Genomic DNA, 13,906 nt, shown 5'->3' on the forward strand with positions numbered 1-13,906 from the left:
CTTATTCCTACTAGGACTGTAATAGGATGGCGTGTATGTATTGATTATAGAAAATTAAATGACGCCACCAGAAAAGATCACTTTCCCTTACCTTTCATTGATCAAATGTTGGAAAGATTAGCCGAAAATAGTTACTATTGTTTTCTAGATGGATTTTTCGGATATTTTCAAATTCCAATAGCACCCGAGGACCAAGAGAAAACCATATTCACGTGCCCTTATGGTACTTTTGCTTACAAACGCATGCCATTTGGACTTTGCAACGCCCCTGCAACCTTTCAAAGGTGTATGATGGCAATTTTTCACGACATGATAGAAGAATGCATGGAAGTTTTCATGGATGACTTTTCAGTCTTCGGTGATACATTTGAAACATGTCTAGTTAATCTGGAACGAATGCTTATTAGATGCGAACAATCAAATCTAGTTCTTAATTGGGAGAAATACCATTTCATGGTTAAAGAAGGCATCGTTCTTGGTCATAAAATTTCAAAAGAAGGAATTGAAGTGGATAGAGCTAAAGTAGATGTAATTGCTAAACTTCCACATCCCACCAATGTTAGAGGAGTTAGGAGTTTTCTAGGGCATGCCGATTTTTACCGACGTTTCATAAAAGATTTTTCTAAAATTGCCACTCCTATGAATAAACTCCTAGAAAAGGATGCTCCATTCATCTTTTCAGATGAATGTATCAAATCTTTTAATATTCTTAAAGAGAAACTAACTAATGCGCCGATCATGATAACACCAAATTGGAATCTACCATTTGAACTAATGTGCGATGCAAGTGATTTTGCAATGGGAGCCGTTTTAGGACAAAGGATTGAAAAACGATTTCAATCTATATATTATGCTAGTAAGACGTTACAAGGAGCACAAACGAACTATACAACTACTGAAAAAGAACTCCTTGCTATTGTCTTTGCTTTTGACAAATTTCGTTCATATCTCGTTCTAGCAAAAACGGTGGTCTATACCGACCATTCTGCTCTTAGATACCTATTTTCGAAACAAGATGCCAAACCAAGATTAATCCGTTGGATCTTACTCTTACAAGAGTTTGATATTGAAATCCGAGATAAAAGAGGAGCAGAAAATCTCGCCGCTGATCATCTTTCTCGTCTTGAAAATCCTGAATTAGAAGTTCTAAATGAATCGGCCATACAAGACAACTTTCCTGATGAATATCTTTTGAAGATAGATTATAATGAAATACCATGGTTTGCAGACTATGCAAACTACTTAGTTTGTGGATTCCTTGAAAAAGGATTATCGTACAAAAAACGAAAGAAATTCTTTAGTGATATAAAACACTATTTTTGGGAAGATCCACATCTGTTTAAAAGTTGTCCCGATGGAATAATACGCCGATGTGTATTCGGAGATGAAGCTAGTAAAATTTTAAACCATTGTCACACAGGACCAACAGGAGGGCATTATGGGCCTCAACTAACAGCAAGAAAAGTTTATGATGCTGGATTCTATTGGCCTACAATTTACAAAGATGCACACCTTCTTTGCAAATCATGTGATGCTTGTCAAAGGGCCGGAAAAATAAGTCAACGTGATGAAATGCCACAAAATGTCATTCAAGTATGTGAAGTATTTGACATTTGGGGTATTGACTTTATGGGTCCATTTCCAAAATCTCATAATAATCTCTATATTCTCGTAGCCATTGATTATGTATCTAAATGGACGGAAGCACAAGCTCTCCCAACTAACGATGCACGAGTTGTAGTCAACTTTTTAAAACGTCTTTTTGCAAGGTTTGGAACACCGAAAGCTTTAATAAGTGATCGGGGTACTCATTTCTGTAATAATCAACTTGAGAAAGTTCTCAAAAGATATGGAGTAACTCATAAAATCTCCCCCGCTTATCATCCACAGACAAGTGGACAAGTTGAAAATACCAACCGAGCTTTAAAACATATTCTAGAGAAAACCGTAGGATCAAATCCGAAGGAATGGTCCATTAAATTGGAGGATGCACTTTGGGCTTTTAGAACGACCTACAAAACTCCAATTGGAACCACACCTTTTAGTTTTGTTTATGGAAAAGCATGTCATCTTCTAGTAGAAATTGAACACAAAGCATTTTGGACTTTGAAGACATGTAATCTTGATTTACATGAAGCCGGACGTCTACGATTAAGTCAACTAAACGAATTAGAAGAATTAAGACATGAAGCATACGAAAATTCGTTAATCTATAAAGAAAAAACGAAGAAATGGCATGATAAAAGAATCAGAACTTCAAAAGAATTTAAAGAAGGAGATAGAGTTCTTCTTTTAAATTCACGATTCAAGCTATTTTCTGGAAAATTGAAATCAAGATGGTCTGGACCATTCATAGTCAAAAGAGTTTTCCCATACGGAACGATAGAATTAATAAATTCAAATGGGATTGAATTTAAAGTTAATGGTCACAGAGTTAAACATTACATACATGGTCCGATGGAATTCGACAATGAAGTTAATCAGAATTTCGATACCACAGCTAACTAAGTGTGGGGAGAATCAAGTCTTTAAAGGATAATATGTATTTATGTTAGAGTTAGATTGTCTGTTTTCGTGTAGTTCTCGAAAATGGAACCCGAATGGTCTTTCCCTAGCAGACCCTAAAGAACTAGTCTTCTCCCCCCATTCTGAATTTTTATTTTTTTTTTAGGTTTTTACGAAATGAAGACTGCATGTGAACTAAACCATGGTCTAATGCTACACGCTTTGATCACTAAACGTAATAATGACACACTTCCGAGTGAAATAGTATCAGTAATCAGAGAAAGATTGGACGGAGTAAGAAAAGAATCTAGATGCGAATATAATAAGTTACAATTTGGTAAAGGAAAATCAAAATCCGCAGCGAAAAGAAGAGCACGACACCTAGAAAGATGTCACAAATGCGGAAAATGGTCACATGGTGGTAAATGTTCAAATAATCAAACATATTCAAATACCGAATTTGTTACTTTATGCAGAGACGAACCGTTCATATGTTTAGAAGAAAAAACACTGAATGCTCGAGATTACGCCTATGTAGCCATGGAAAACCAATTAAACCGACTATCTTATGAATGGGATAGATCATATAACTAAGAATACTATCTCACAGGTAAGTCTGTACAGTTTTTATTTTTTTTAATTTATTATTTTTAAACTTTTTGATAATAAACGCTAATTTGTTCGCTATAAAGTATTAAATTGGTATTAAATAAAATTAGGTTTGGCGACCGAAATTATTGATATCATTCAAAAATTTATTACATCACTGCGAAATTTAACGTTTATTCTTAAGGTATAAATATCTTTAATCAATCAACACAAAATATTTCAAAAATTCGTCATGAGTTAAATTAGGTCATGGAACCGAAATTACTTTACCGAAAAGAGGGACGCATATTTTTGATAATATTTGATTGATTAAAGTGGGATAAAAAGCCAAAAAGATTTTTAATTTTATTTTTACTATGTTTTTAAAATTAATATATAAATCTTAAATTAATATTGTAAACTTTGTAAAAACATTATATTTAAAATTGTAAATATTTAAAAAATTAATATAAGTTTGGTGTGAATTTATAATATGAATTTTTAAATTAAGTTTGGTGTGAATTTTTTTTAATTTTTAAAATATGAATTTTATTTTTATGCATTTTAAATTTTAAGTTTGGTATGAATTTTTAATATTAATTTTGAATTTTATATTTAAGTTGTGTGAATTTAAAAACAAAAATTTACTTTATCTCATTAAGTTAAAAATATGATTTTTAAAATTCGTCGTAAGTTGAAGACTAGGTCTTTGAACCGAAATTGCTTTACCCGAAGGAGGGACGAGAACTTTTATTATCATTATTTTTAATCTTATTGAATTAAAGTATGCCAAAAACATTAAAAAAAAAACCAAAAATCTTAGCTTTTAAAACAATCGCTACAAAAAGACAAATTTTAAAATTTTGTCGAAGGACGGACTAGGACATCGATCCGAAACGACCTCATCCTAAAACAAAGGGAAACAAAATTTTAAAATTAATTACTTAATTGTTTCATAAGTTAATATTTTATAATAAAAAAAAAAAACCCCGCGACTCGCGGAGTTTGAAGGGTAAAAACCCCGCGACTCGCGGAGTTCCAAAAATACCGAAAAAAATAAAAGGGGCAGAACTGATCAGTCACCAACCCACACCCACGAAAAATACTGCGAAAATAACCTAAAAAAACCCGAAAAATACACACCAAATTCGCAATTTTTGACCGTTTTTCATCAAATCTTTTACTAAAATCATGTTGAGAAGGATGCTATCAAGGAATTACTCAAGAAAAACGGTAAAATCTATACCTAAACACCATTTAATCTGAAAATTAGTGTTCTTGAGCAATTTTATACCCAATTTGATTTTGATGCTTTTTAGTGTAATTATGCTTAAATTGTTTATGTATTATGCTTGTATAACCTAGATTGATGCTATTTAACATGATTAGAAGCCTTAAACTTCAAATTTTGAGTAATCTAGGGTTTGTATTCTTGAGCAAATTTGGGGCTTTTTGATATAAACAGGTTATGGCTGATTTTTGTCATGAATTGTTGCTAAATTAAGTAGTGTAACATGTTTAGGTAGTTAAATGATCCAAACTTTGAGCCTAAACATGATTTTGAGAATTAAAGTGGACTTTTTCAAGTCTAAAATTCATGAACTTGATTTTTGAGAGATAATGCCATTTGAAACTTGTTTAATTGCTAGTAATGATTATTTTGACATGTTATTTGAGTTGAATGCTTATGAACTTGGCGAACATTTTCGTATATGCTTATTTGAAAAAGTGTAGATTTGATGAAAATATGTAAATGAGCTTAAGTTTGATATAAATTGATCATGTCATTGTAATTATTTTGATTGATGATTTTGCTGACACTAATGCATATTTGGATACACAAAAATTGTGTTTGATGTGTTTTGCAGACTGAAAGGGGTGAATCTTTATCCCAAGCTCGCAATGCTCCTACTGAGAATACGGAACAATAGGAGGTGGATAACTACTACAATAAAGAAATACCTCATCCAGTCATGACATTTTCTGATATGCACTTGGAAGATTTGCACCCGAACCTGAGATTTAACACACTTTGGATAGATTATCCAAAATACCAAAGGGGTTTGCATACTCTTCATTCTAAAGCTGTTGAGGTACCTAGGGTCATAGAATGGGGACCATTAGAAGCTGTAGAATTGGCCGGTCCAATTAGGGAATTACTTGCACAGAGGTATGGTAATTCTACTTTTAACGACTGGGTACGTTTATTCACCATGCGTAGACCTGTATATAAAGTATGGTGTGTAGAATTGTTGTGTAGTATAGAATTAAATGATCGGGTAGATAGTTTAACCGATCGATCTTTTATTAGATTTTTGTTAGGAGGTTCGATGCGCCACATGTCTTTACTAGACATGGCTCAGGCTTTACGTATATATACGCGTGAGGAGTTAGCATCTGCCGATTGTAGTGGGTTGATACTAAATGGTAGAAAGATAGATGAAAAGTTTGATACACATAGTGTATGGAGTCAAATGACTAGCCATCACCGGTTCAAAGGGTGGAATTACTCTTATTTGGATATAGATAGAGCAGAATTAAGAGTAATTCATAGGTTTTTAGCGAACTCGATTACACAAAGAGGTAAGAATAAGGAAAAGGTAAATGAACAGGATTTGTTTTACCATATGTGTATTCGAGACCCATAAAGCGCTGTAAGTATACCTTATTGTGTGGGTTATTATTTATCAGCTATGGTTAGGGGGATGAGACCGCATAGAATAATAGGAGGTGGTATATTTATTACTTTGATTGCTGAATATCTCGGTGTGGATATAAGTCGGGGGGAATTATTAGTCGAAGAACCAGAACCCCGCGATACAATAGGTTTAAATGTATACCATGGTGCGAAGGTTTTGAAGAGGCGAAATAACGCCGCAGTACAATACCATGGTAGACATCCACAGGTTGAGAGAAACCAACAGCAAGGTAATGTAGGAGGGGGAAATGAAATGGCAGAAATGCAAAGGTTTATAGCTTCACAAGAGTATGAAAATGCTAGACATAGAGCATTTGAAGATTGGCAAGTTCATCAAAACCAAATCATAGCTTATTGCCAACATATAGGTAGAAACTATATTCATACTCCATCGCCCATATTCCCTCCCTGGTCTATAGAGATTCAACCACCGTATCCTACGTATAACCCTGCCGAAGCATTTTATAGCACCTATGGTTATGCATGGAACCCCTACTGGTATCAGTATCATCCCTAGTCTACTTAGTTTTATTTATTTTGTAATTTGTAATGTTGATACATTTAATACTTATGTTAATATTGTAATAGTTTTTATAATTTTCTAACTTTTATTATTAGATTTTAATAATGTTTGAATGTGGGGTAATATACCAAACTTCAAAAATATGTATATATGTTTGCATTTTATCTTATGTACACAACAGGGTAAAACAACGCATTTTCAAAGACTGGCATTAAGTTCAGCAAAAGCAACTAATTTTGACGACAAGATGCAAAATAAATGTGATATAACAACAAGACGGAATGAACAAATGATGTGCACCATTTATCATTCAACACAAACACAAATATGTTTGGAAACTTTGGTAAAATTTAATCATTTTCACACAAATCACCCTCAATAATTTAAATTGTTACCGATCTCTTGCAAATGAGGGCATTGCAAGATCTTAAGTGTGGGAAGGGGTTAAATTCTTTCGGATTTTAAAATTTTTATCTTAAACACTTGGTTACCATTAGAAATACTAGTAAAGTAGTAGTTGTATTAGAATCCAATGCTCTCTGATAATAAAGAACAGCCCTAGTCTTATATACTGACTACCCAATTCTAGTAAAATTTTTCAAAATTTTCAATTAAATGAACTCAAAATCATATTTATACATATTTATGAACGATAAAACTAGGTGTTAACACCGAAATTATTATTACCTCGGAAAGGACATAAATTGAGAAACAAACCAAAATGTTAAAATTCATTTAAAATGAAATAGAGGACAATAAAAAGGAAAATAAAAGCCAAGTGTGGGAAAATTCTTCAAGTTATTCAAAACATATGTCACATATTTTTATACAAATAATTGAAAATACTTTTGCTTTGGACTAAACTAAAAAGTTTTACCTGATTTACTGTAAGAAAGATGGATCTACACGATGAATCAATTCTATCATTAAAAGGAAGTAAAGTCTTCCGGAAAAGAAACGCGCTTCTTGATTTAGGTCAGGAAGTTGTCGTCCAGACCAGCTGTAGGTTGACGAAAAATCTAGAAAAGTCATCACTAAAATCAGCAGGAAATCCACGGACCTCAGCATCAAACAGGGTCGCCAAGTGGTTAGACTTATCCTAACCATGAGAGGATCTGTCTTGTAAAATGGGGAGGGCACCGTGCAAATTAGCTAGATAAGACTAATGAATCAGATCCCCAGAAAGGATAATCTCCTTAAAGATTAAAAATCAGCTTTTAAGCCTGATATTACTCAATCCTAGAGATTGACCTTAAAGATTGAGAATTCAAACTCATGGAATTCAATGATATCCAAACTCGAGCTTGAACGAGAAAATATTTTGATAAAATTACAAACCGATTTGTTTTCTGAAAACCCTATTTTCAATGCGTTCATTACCATTGAACGTAAAATCCTAGGAATTCACCTGGAATTCATTAGGTCACCTGAACTAAATCGGGTGTCAACTGTAAGAACGGTGGTTGCATAGCATGGTCAAAGACAGGACCTTGTGCCAGACCGAAAAATCATAAGGGTGAGCTTTACTATTGCTCCTACCAAGGATAGTAATTGCGTCCGACACGTTATAGACCATAATTAAAAGCATGTCAGGGGACATTGCCTTAACAGTTGCTTGTTCAACGCTTTCCTTTACAACCGGACGGTAGTTTACCGAAAGGTAATATACGGGACAAGTAAACTGAACGTGTTGCTTTCCTAATACAAGGTTAGCAAGTGGGTGACACAAAACCGCAAGTGTTGAGCTAAAATTTTCAAATCTGAAACCCACCAAACCCACAAAAATAATTTGCAAACACCGGTGAAGGGTTATTCTGGAAAACTTATCTAGGGTAAAAAAAAAACTAGATTTAATTTTCAAAAGATCAAATGTTTTCATAAAGATCCAATTTCCTTAATGGATCTAAATTTTTATAATCATGTGGGACTGTAAACCAAATCGTTACTACCATTGTTTATACCGCCGTATAGAAATCACTGATGTACAAAGTGTGAAGAATAAAGAAGTGATTCTAGTATTTCAAGACGATATTGCTTGAGGACAAGCAACGCTCAAGTGTGGGAATATTTGATAATGCTAAAAACGAACATATATTTCATAGCATTATTCCTCAAGAAAGACAAGCTTTTAGTTGCAATTGTTCTATTTAAAAGTAATATTCGTTTAAATAATAAAAGGTGAAGACAAAAGACAGATTCGACGAATTGAAGACGCAAACGACCAAAAAGCTCAAAAGTACAAAATACAATCAAAGAGGTTCCAATTATTGATAAGAAACGTCTCGAAATTACAAGAGTACAAGATTCAAAACGCAAAGTACAAGATATTAAATTGTACGCAAGGACGTTCAAAAATCCGGAACCGGGACCAGAGTCAACTCTCAACGCTCTACGCAACGGACTAAAAATTACAAGTTAACTATGTATATAAATATAATATAATATATAATTAATTATATTAATTATATATATATATTATATTTATAAAATAAATCGTCGGCAAACAAAGAGCCAAATGTGGGTGAGCTGTAAAAATGATCTCCGCGACTCGCGGAGTTTGAAGAAGGAATGGGCCTCGAGTCGCGGAGCCCCAAAAACTGAAACTCCCTATAAAGCCCAACGAATTCTGATCATTTTTTCATAACATATATATCTATCCATCTATCAAAACGTATATATTTATATTTATATTTTAATTTTAATTTTAATTTTAATTTTAATTTTAATCCTAATAATAAGGGTATGTTAGCGAAAGTTGTAAGGGTGTAAGTCGAAATTCTGTCCGTGTAACGCTACGCTATTTTTAATCATTGTAAGTTATGTTCAACCTTTTTAATTTAATGTCTCGTAGCTAAGTTATTATTATGCTTATTTAAAACGAAGTAATCATGATGTTGGGCTAATTACTAAAATTGGGTAATTGGGCTTTGTACCATAATTGAGGTTTGGACAAAAGAACGACACTTGTGGAAATTAGACTATGGGCTATTAATGGGTTTTATATTAACTAAACAATACCTTGTTAATTTAATATATAAACTTATAATTCGACGTATTAATATATAACCACATACGCTTGACTGGGTACGGTGGGCGGGATATCTATAAATACCAATAATTATTCATTTTACCGGACACGGAACTGGATTAATAGTTAAATAGACTTGTTGAAACAGGGTTGAATTACATTCAAGGGTAATTGGTGTAATTGTTAACAAAGTAGTAAAACCTTGGTTTACACGCAGTCGATAACCTGGTGTATTCATTAAATAAAATATTAAAACCTTGTTACAATTCGAATCCCCAATTAGTTGGAATATTTGACTTCGGGAATAAGAATAATTTGACGAAGGCTTTCGCTCTTTATATTTATGACTGATGGACTATTATGGACAAATCCGTATGGACATATTAAATAATCCAGGACAAAGGACAATTAACCCATGGGCATAAAACTAAAATCAACACGTCAAACATCATGATTACGGAAGTTTAAATAAGCATAATTCTTTTATTTCATATTTAATTTCCTTTATTTTATATTTAATTGCACTTTTAATTATCGTACTTTTTAATTATCGCAAGTTTATTTTATCGCACTTTTATTATTCGCAATTTCATTATCGTTATTTACTTTACGCTTTAAATTAAAGTCCTTTTAATATTTTACATTTGGTTTTAACTGCGACTAAAGTTTTAAAATCGACAAACCGGTCATTAAACGATAAAAACCCCCCTTTATAATAATAATATTACTTATATATATATTTGTATTTTTATAAATTTAAACTAATATAGCGTTAAGCTTTGTGAAAAAGATTCCTTGTGGAACGAACCGGACTTACTAAAAACTACACTACTGTACGATTAGGTACACTGCCTATAAGTGTTGTAGCAAGGTTTAAGTATATCCATTCAATAAATAAATAAATATCTTGTGTAAAATTGTATCGTATTTAATAGTATTTCCTTGTAAAATTTAATAGTATTTTATACCCCTTAGCTTTGACTTCAAAGATTCCCTCTTATCTAGGGCAGATCTAAGGCTGATAAGGATATTGATTTGATGTGTATTTACCAATAGTAGATACGTATAGATGATGGGTATGATACGGTAAAAGAAGCTCAAAATGTAACACCCTAGGCAAATCCCACATCGCCCATGGACATGAGTGATCATGGGATTATAATGTAATACTCACGCTTAAATGACACAACGCGTTTTGGGACCACATGCAGAGCAGATGTGCAAGTACGCTGCAGTTAAGCGTGCTCGGGCGAGAGCACTACCAGGATGGGTGACCTCCTGGGAAAGTGCTTCTCGTGTGTGGTCGCCAAGAAAAAGCCGTGCGCCTGCGGGTAAAGCGGACAATATTGTGGTCATGTTAAGCTGGGGTGTTACAGAATGGTATCAGAGCCACTCATGTGCCGTTGGGGGTGGTGGGGCAAACCTCATCGAGGACGATGAGTCCCTAAGGGGGGTGAATGTAACACCCTAGGCAAATCCCACATCGCCCATGGACATGAGTGATCATGGGATTATAATGTAATACTCACGCTTAAATGACACAACGCGTTTTGGGACCACATGCAGAGCAGATGTGCAAGTACGCTGCAGTTAAGCGTGCTTGGGTGAGAGCACTACCAGGATGGGTGACCTCCTGGGAAAGTGCTTCTCGTGTGTGGTTGCCAAGAAAAATCCGTGCGCCTGCGGGCAAAGCGGACAATATTGTGGTCATGTTAAGCTGGGGTGTTACACAAAATTGGGCTTTTATTTTGGGTCCAACCGGGCCAAAAATAAAATTTTAAGATATTTTTAATAAAGCAATGTTAGCCAGGGGCTCTGCCCCTTGGACCCCGCCAGGGGTTGCCACCCCTTGGACCCCGCTTATCGGGGGCGCTGCCCCCGAACCCCCGTCATAATCAAGATAAGTTCAAACAAGTGTGCACTCCACACTTCCCCAAACTTGTTCGATATTTATCAAGATTATTTTGGTTACAAATTAATCCCATTACACTTAAATCATATTGGTGACATAAATCACAACACATTATAGATTGTAAGTATATATGTCAAAGAACGTTACATATAGTTATCGTTTTGAAAACTTAAGTTAGTGGTCTCAAAGTATACTTATAACTGATTGTTGTTAGTTCGCAATGAAATGTTAAACCATCCTTAAATCATGTTAAATATGTATAGATATGTACATATACATAATCGTATAATTATCGTGTGTTATATAGTTCGTGATATCATCGGTCAAATTGGACGGTCAAACGTTGTGTAAAACTCTTTTCAAAAATATAAGTCTCAACAGTTTGGATTGCTTATCATGTTGGTAAGGTTTAATTTATGTAAATATTAATCTCATAAGTATAGAACGATCGGAAAATTCCGGGTCGTTACAGTACCTACCCGTTAAATAAATTTCGTCCCGAAATTTTAAAATTGTACCTATTTTGCGTTCTCGGGAAACAAATGTGGGTACTTTTGTTTCATCTGATCCTCTCATTCCCAAGTAAACTCGGGACCCCTTTGAGCATTCCAATGAACCTTAACGATTGGTATGTTGCTCTGCTTGAGTTTTTTAACTTCACGGTCCATGATTTCGAGTGGTTCTTCTATGAATTGTAGTTTCTCATCGACTTGGATTTCTTCAAGAGAAATGGTGAGGTCTTCCTTTGCAAGACACTTCTTAAGGTTTGAAACGTGAAATGTATTATGTACTCCGGCGAGTTGTTGTGGTAATTCGAGTCGATAAGCTACCGGTCCAATGCGTTCGATGATCTTGAACGGGCCTACATACCTTGAGTTCAGTTTACCTCTTTTTCCAAAACGTATTACACCTTTCCAAGGTGACACCTTTAACATAACCATGTCACCAATCTGAAACTCTAATGGTTTCCTTCGGACATCGGCGTAGCTCTTTTGGCGACTACGGGATGTTTTCAATCTCTCCTTGATTTGCACTATCTTCTCAGTAGTTTCATGGATGATCTCGGGTCCAGTTAATTGTCGATCTCCTACTTCGTTCCAATAGATAGGGGATCTACACTTCCTTCCATACAGTGCTTCGAATGGTGCAGCTTTAATGCTCGCATGATAACTATTATTATACGAGAATTCTGCTAATGGTAGATATTTATCCCATCCATTTCCAAAATCGATCACACATGCCCTAAGCATGTCTTCAAGAGTCTGAATTGTTCTTTCACTTTGCCCATCAGTTTGCAGATGATATGCGGTACTCATATCCAAATGAGTTCCTAGGACCCCGCTTATCGGGGGCGCTGCCCCCGAACCCCCGTCATAATCAAGATAAGTTCAAACAAGTGTGCACTCCACACTTCCCCAAACTTGTTCGATATTTATCAAGATTATTTTGGTTACAAATTAATCCCATTACACTTAAATCATATTGGTGACATAAATCACAACACATTATAGATTGTAAGTATATATGTCAAAGAACGTTACATATAGTTATCGTTTTGAAAACTTAAGTTAGTGGTCTCAAAGTATACTTATAACTCATTGTTGTTAGTTCGCAATGAAATGTTAAACCATCCTTAAATCATGTTAAATATGTATAGATATGTACATATACATAATCGTATAATTATCGTGTGTTATATAGTTCGTGATATCATCGGTCAAATTGGACGGTCAAACGTTGTGTAAAACTCTTTTCAAAAATATAAGTCTCAGCAGTTTAGATTGCTTATCATGTTGGTAAGGTTTAGTTTATGTAAATATTAATCTCATAAGTATAGAACGATCGGAAAATTCCGGGTCGTTACACATAATGATAATAATAATACTAGCAATAATAATAATAATAATAATAATAATAAAAATAATAATAATAATAATAATAATAATAATAATAATAATAATGATAGTATTAACAACTTAAAGTTTAATACTAGTAATAATAATGTTAATATTATAAATTGTATTAATAATCATTTTGTTAATAATTATATTTTTACATAATAACTATAAGTATAGTAATAATAATAATAATAATAATAACAATAACAATAACAATAACAATAACAATAACAATAACAATAACAATAACAATAACAATAACAATGACAATGACAATAATAATAATAATAATAATAATAATAATAATAATAATAATAATAATAATAATAATAATAATAATAATAAGGAAATAATAAGAATATAAATATAATAACTACCTCAAAGACTTGTTTCAAAAAAAAAAGCATGGACCGGGCTCGAACCCATGACCTCCCGAATGCTCTCTAACATCCTAAACCATGGCTCTGTCGCCTATATATCTGTTTTAAACTCTCTCCATTTATTTATAAGTCTGATTATTATTATGTTCTTCTTCCTCATAATGCAATTCGACCAGAGCTCCATTTTTAATAACAAAGATTTAGTTTGATTGTTTTAGGATATGAAATAAATTCCTAAACGTTTTAAAAGTGAAATATTAAATCATCAAACGTGAAAAAAATTATATATATATATAAATATAAATACAGCTACTGCTGCTCGACGTTTGACGAAAAAATAATAATTGATTTTGAGATTCAAAACGTTTTAGACA

Source organism: Rutidosis leptorrhynchoides, chromosome 10, assembly GCF_046630445.1.
Source record: "Rutidosis leptorrhynchoides isolate AG116_Rl617_1_P2 chromosome 10, CSIRO_AGI_Rlap_v1, whole genome shotgun sequence".
Taxonomy (NCBI): Eukaryota; Viridiplantae; Streptophyta; class Magnoliopsida; order Asterales; family Asteraceae; genus Rutidosis; species Rutidosis leptorrhynchoides.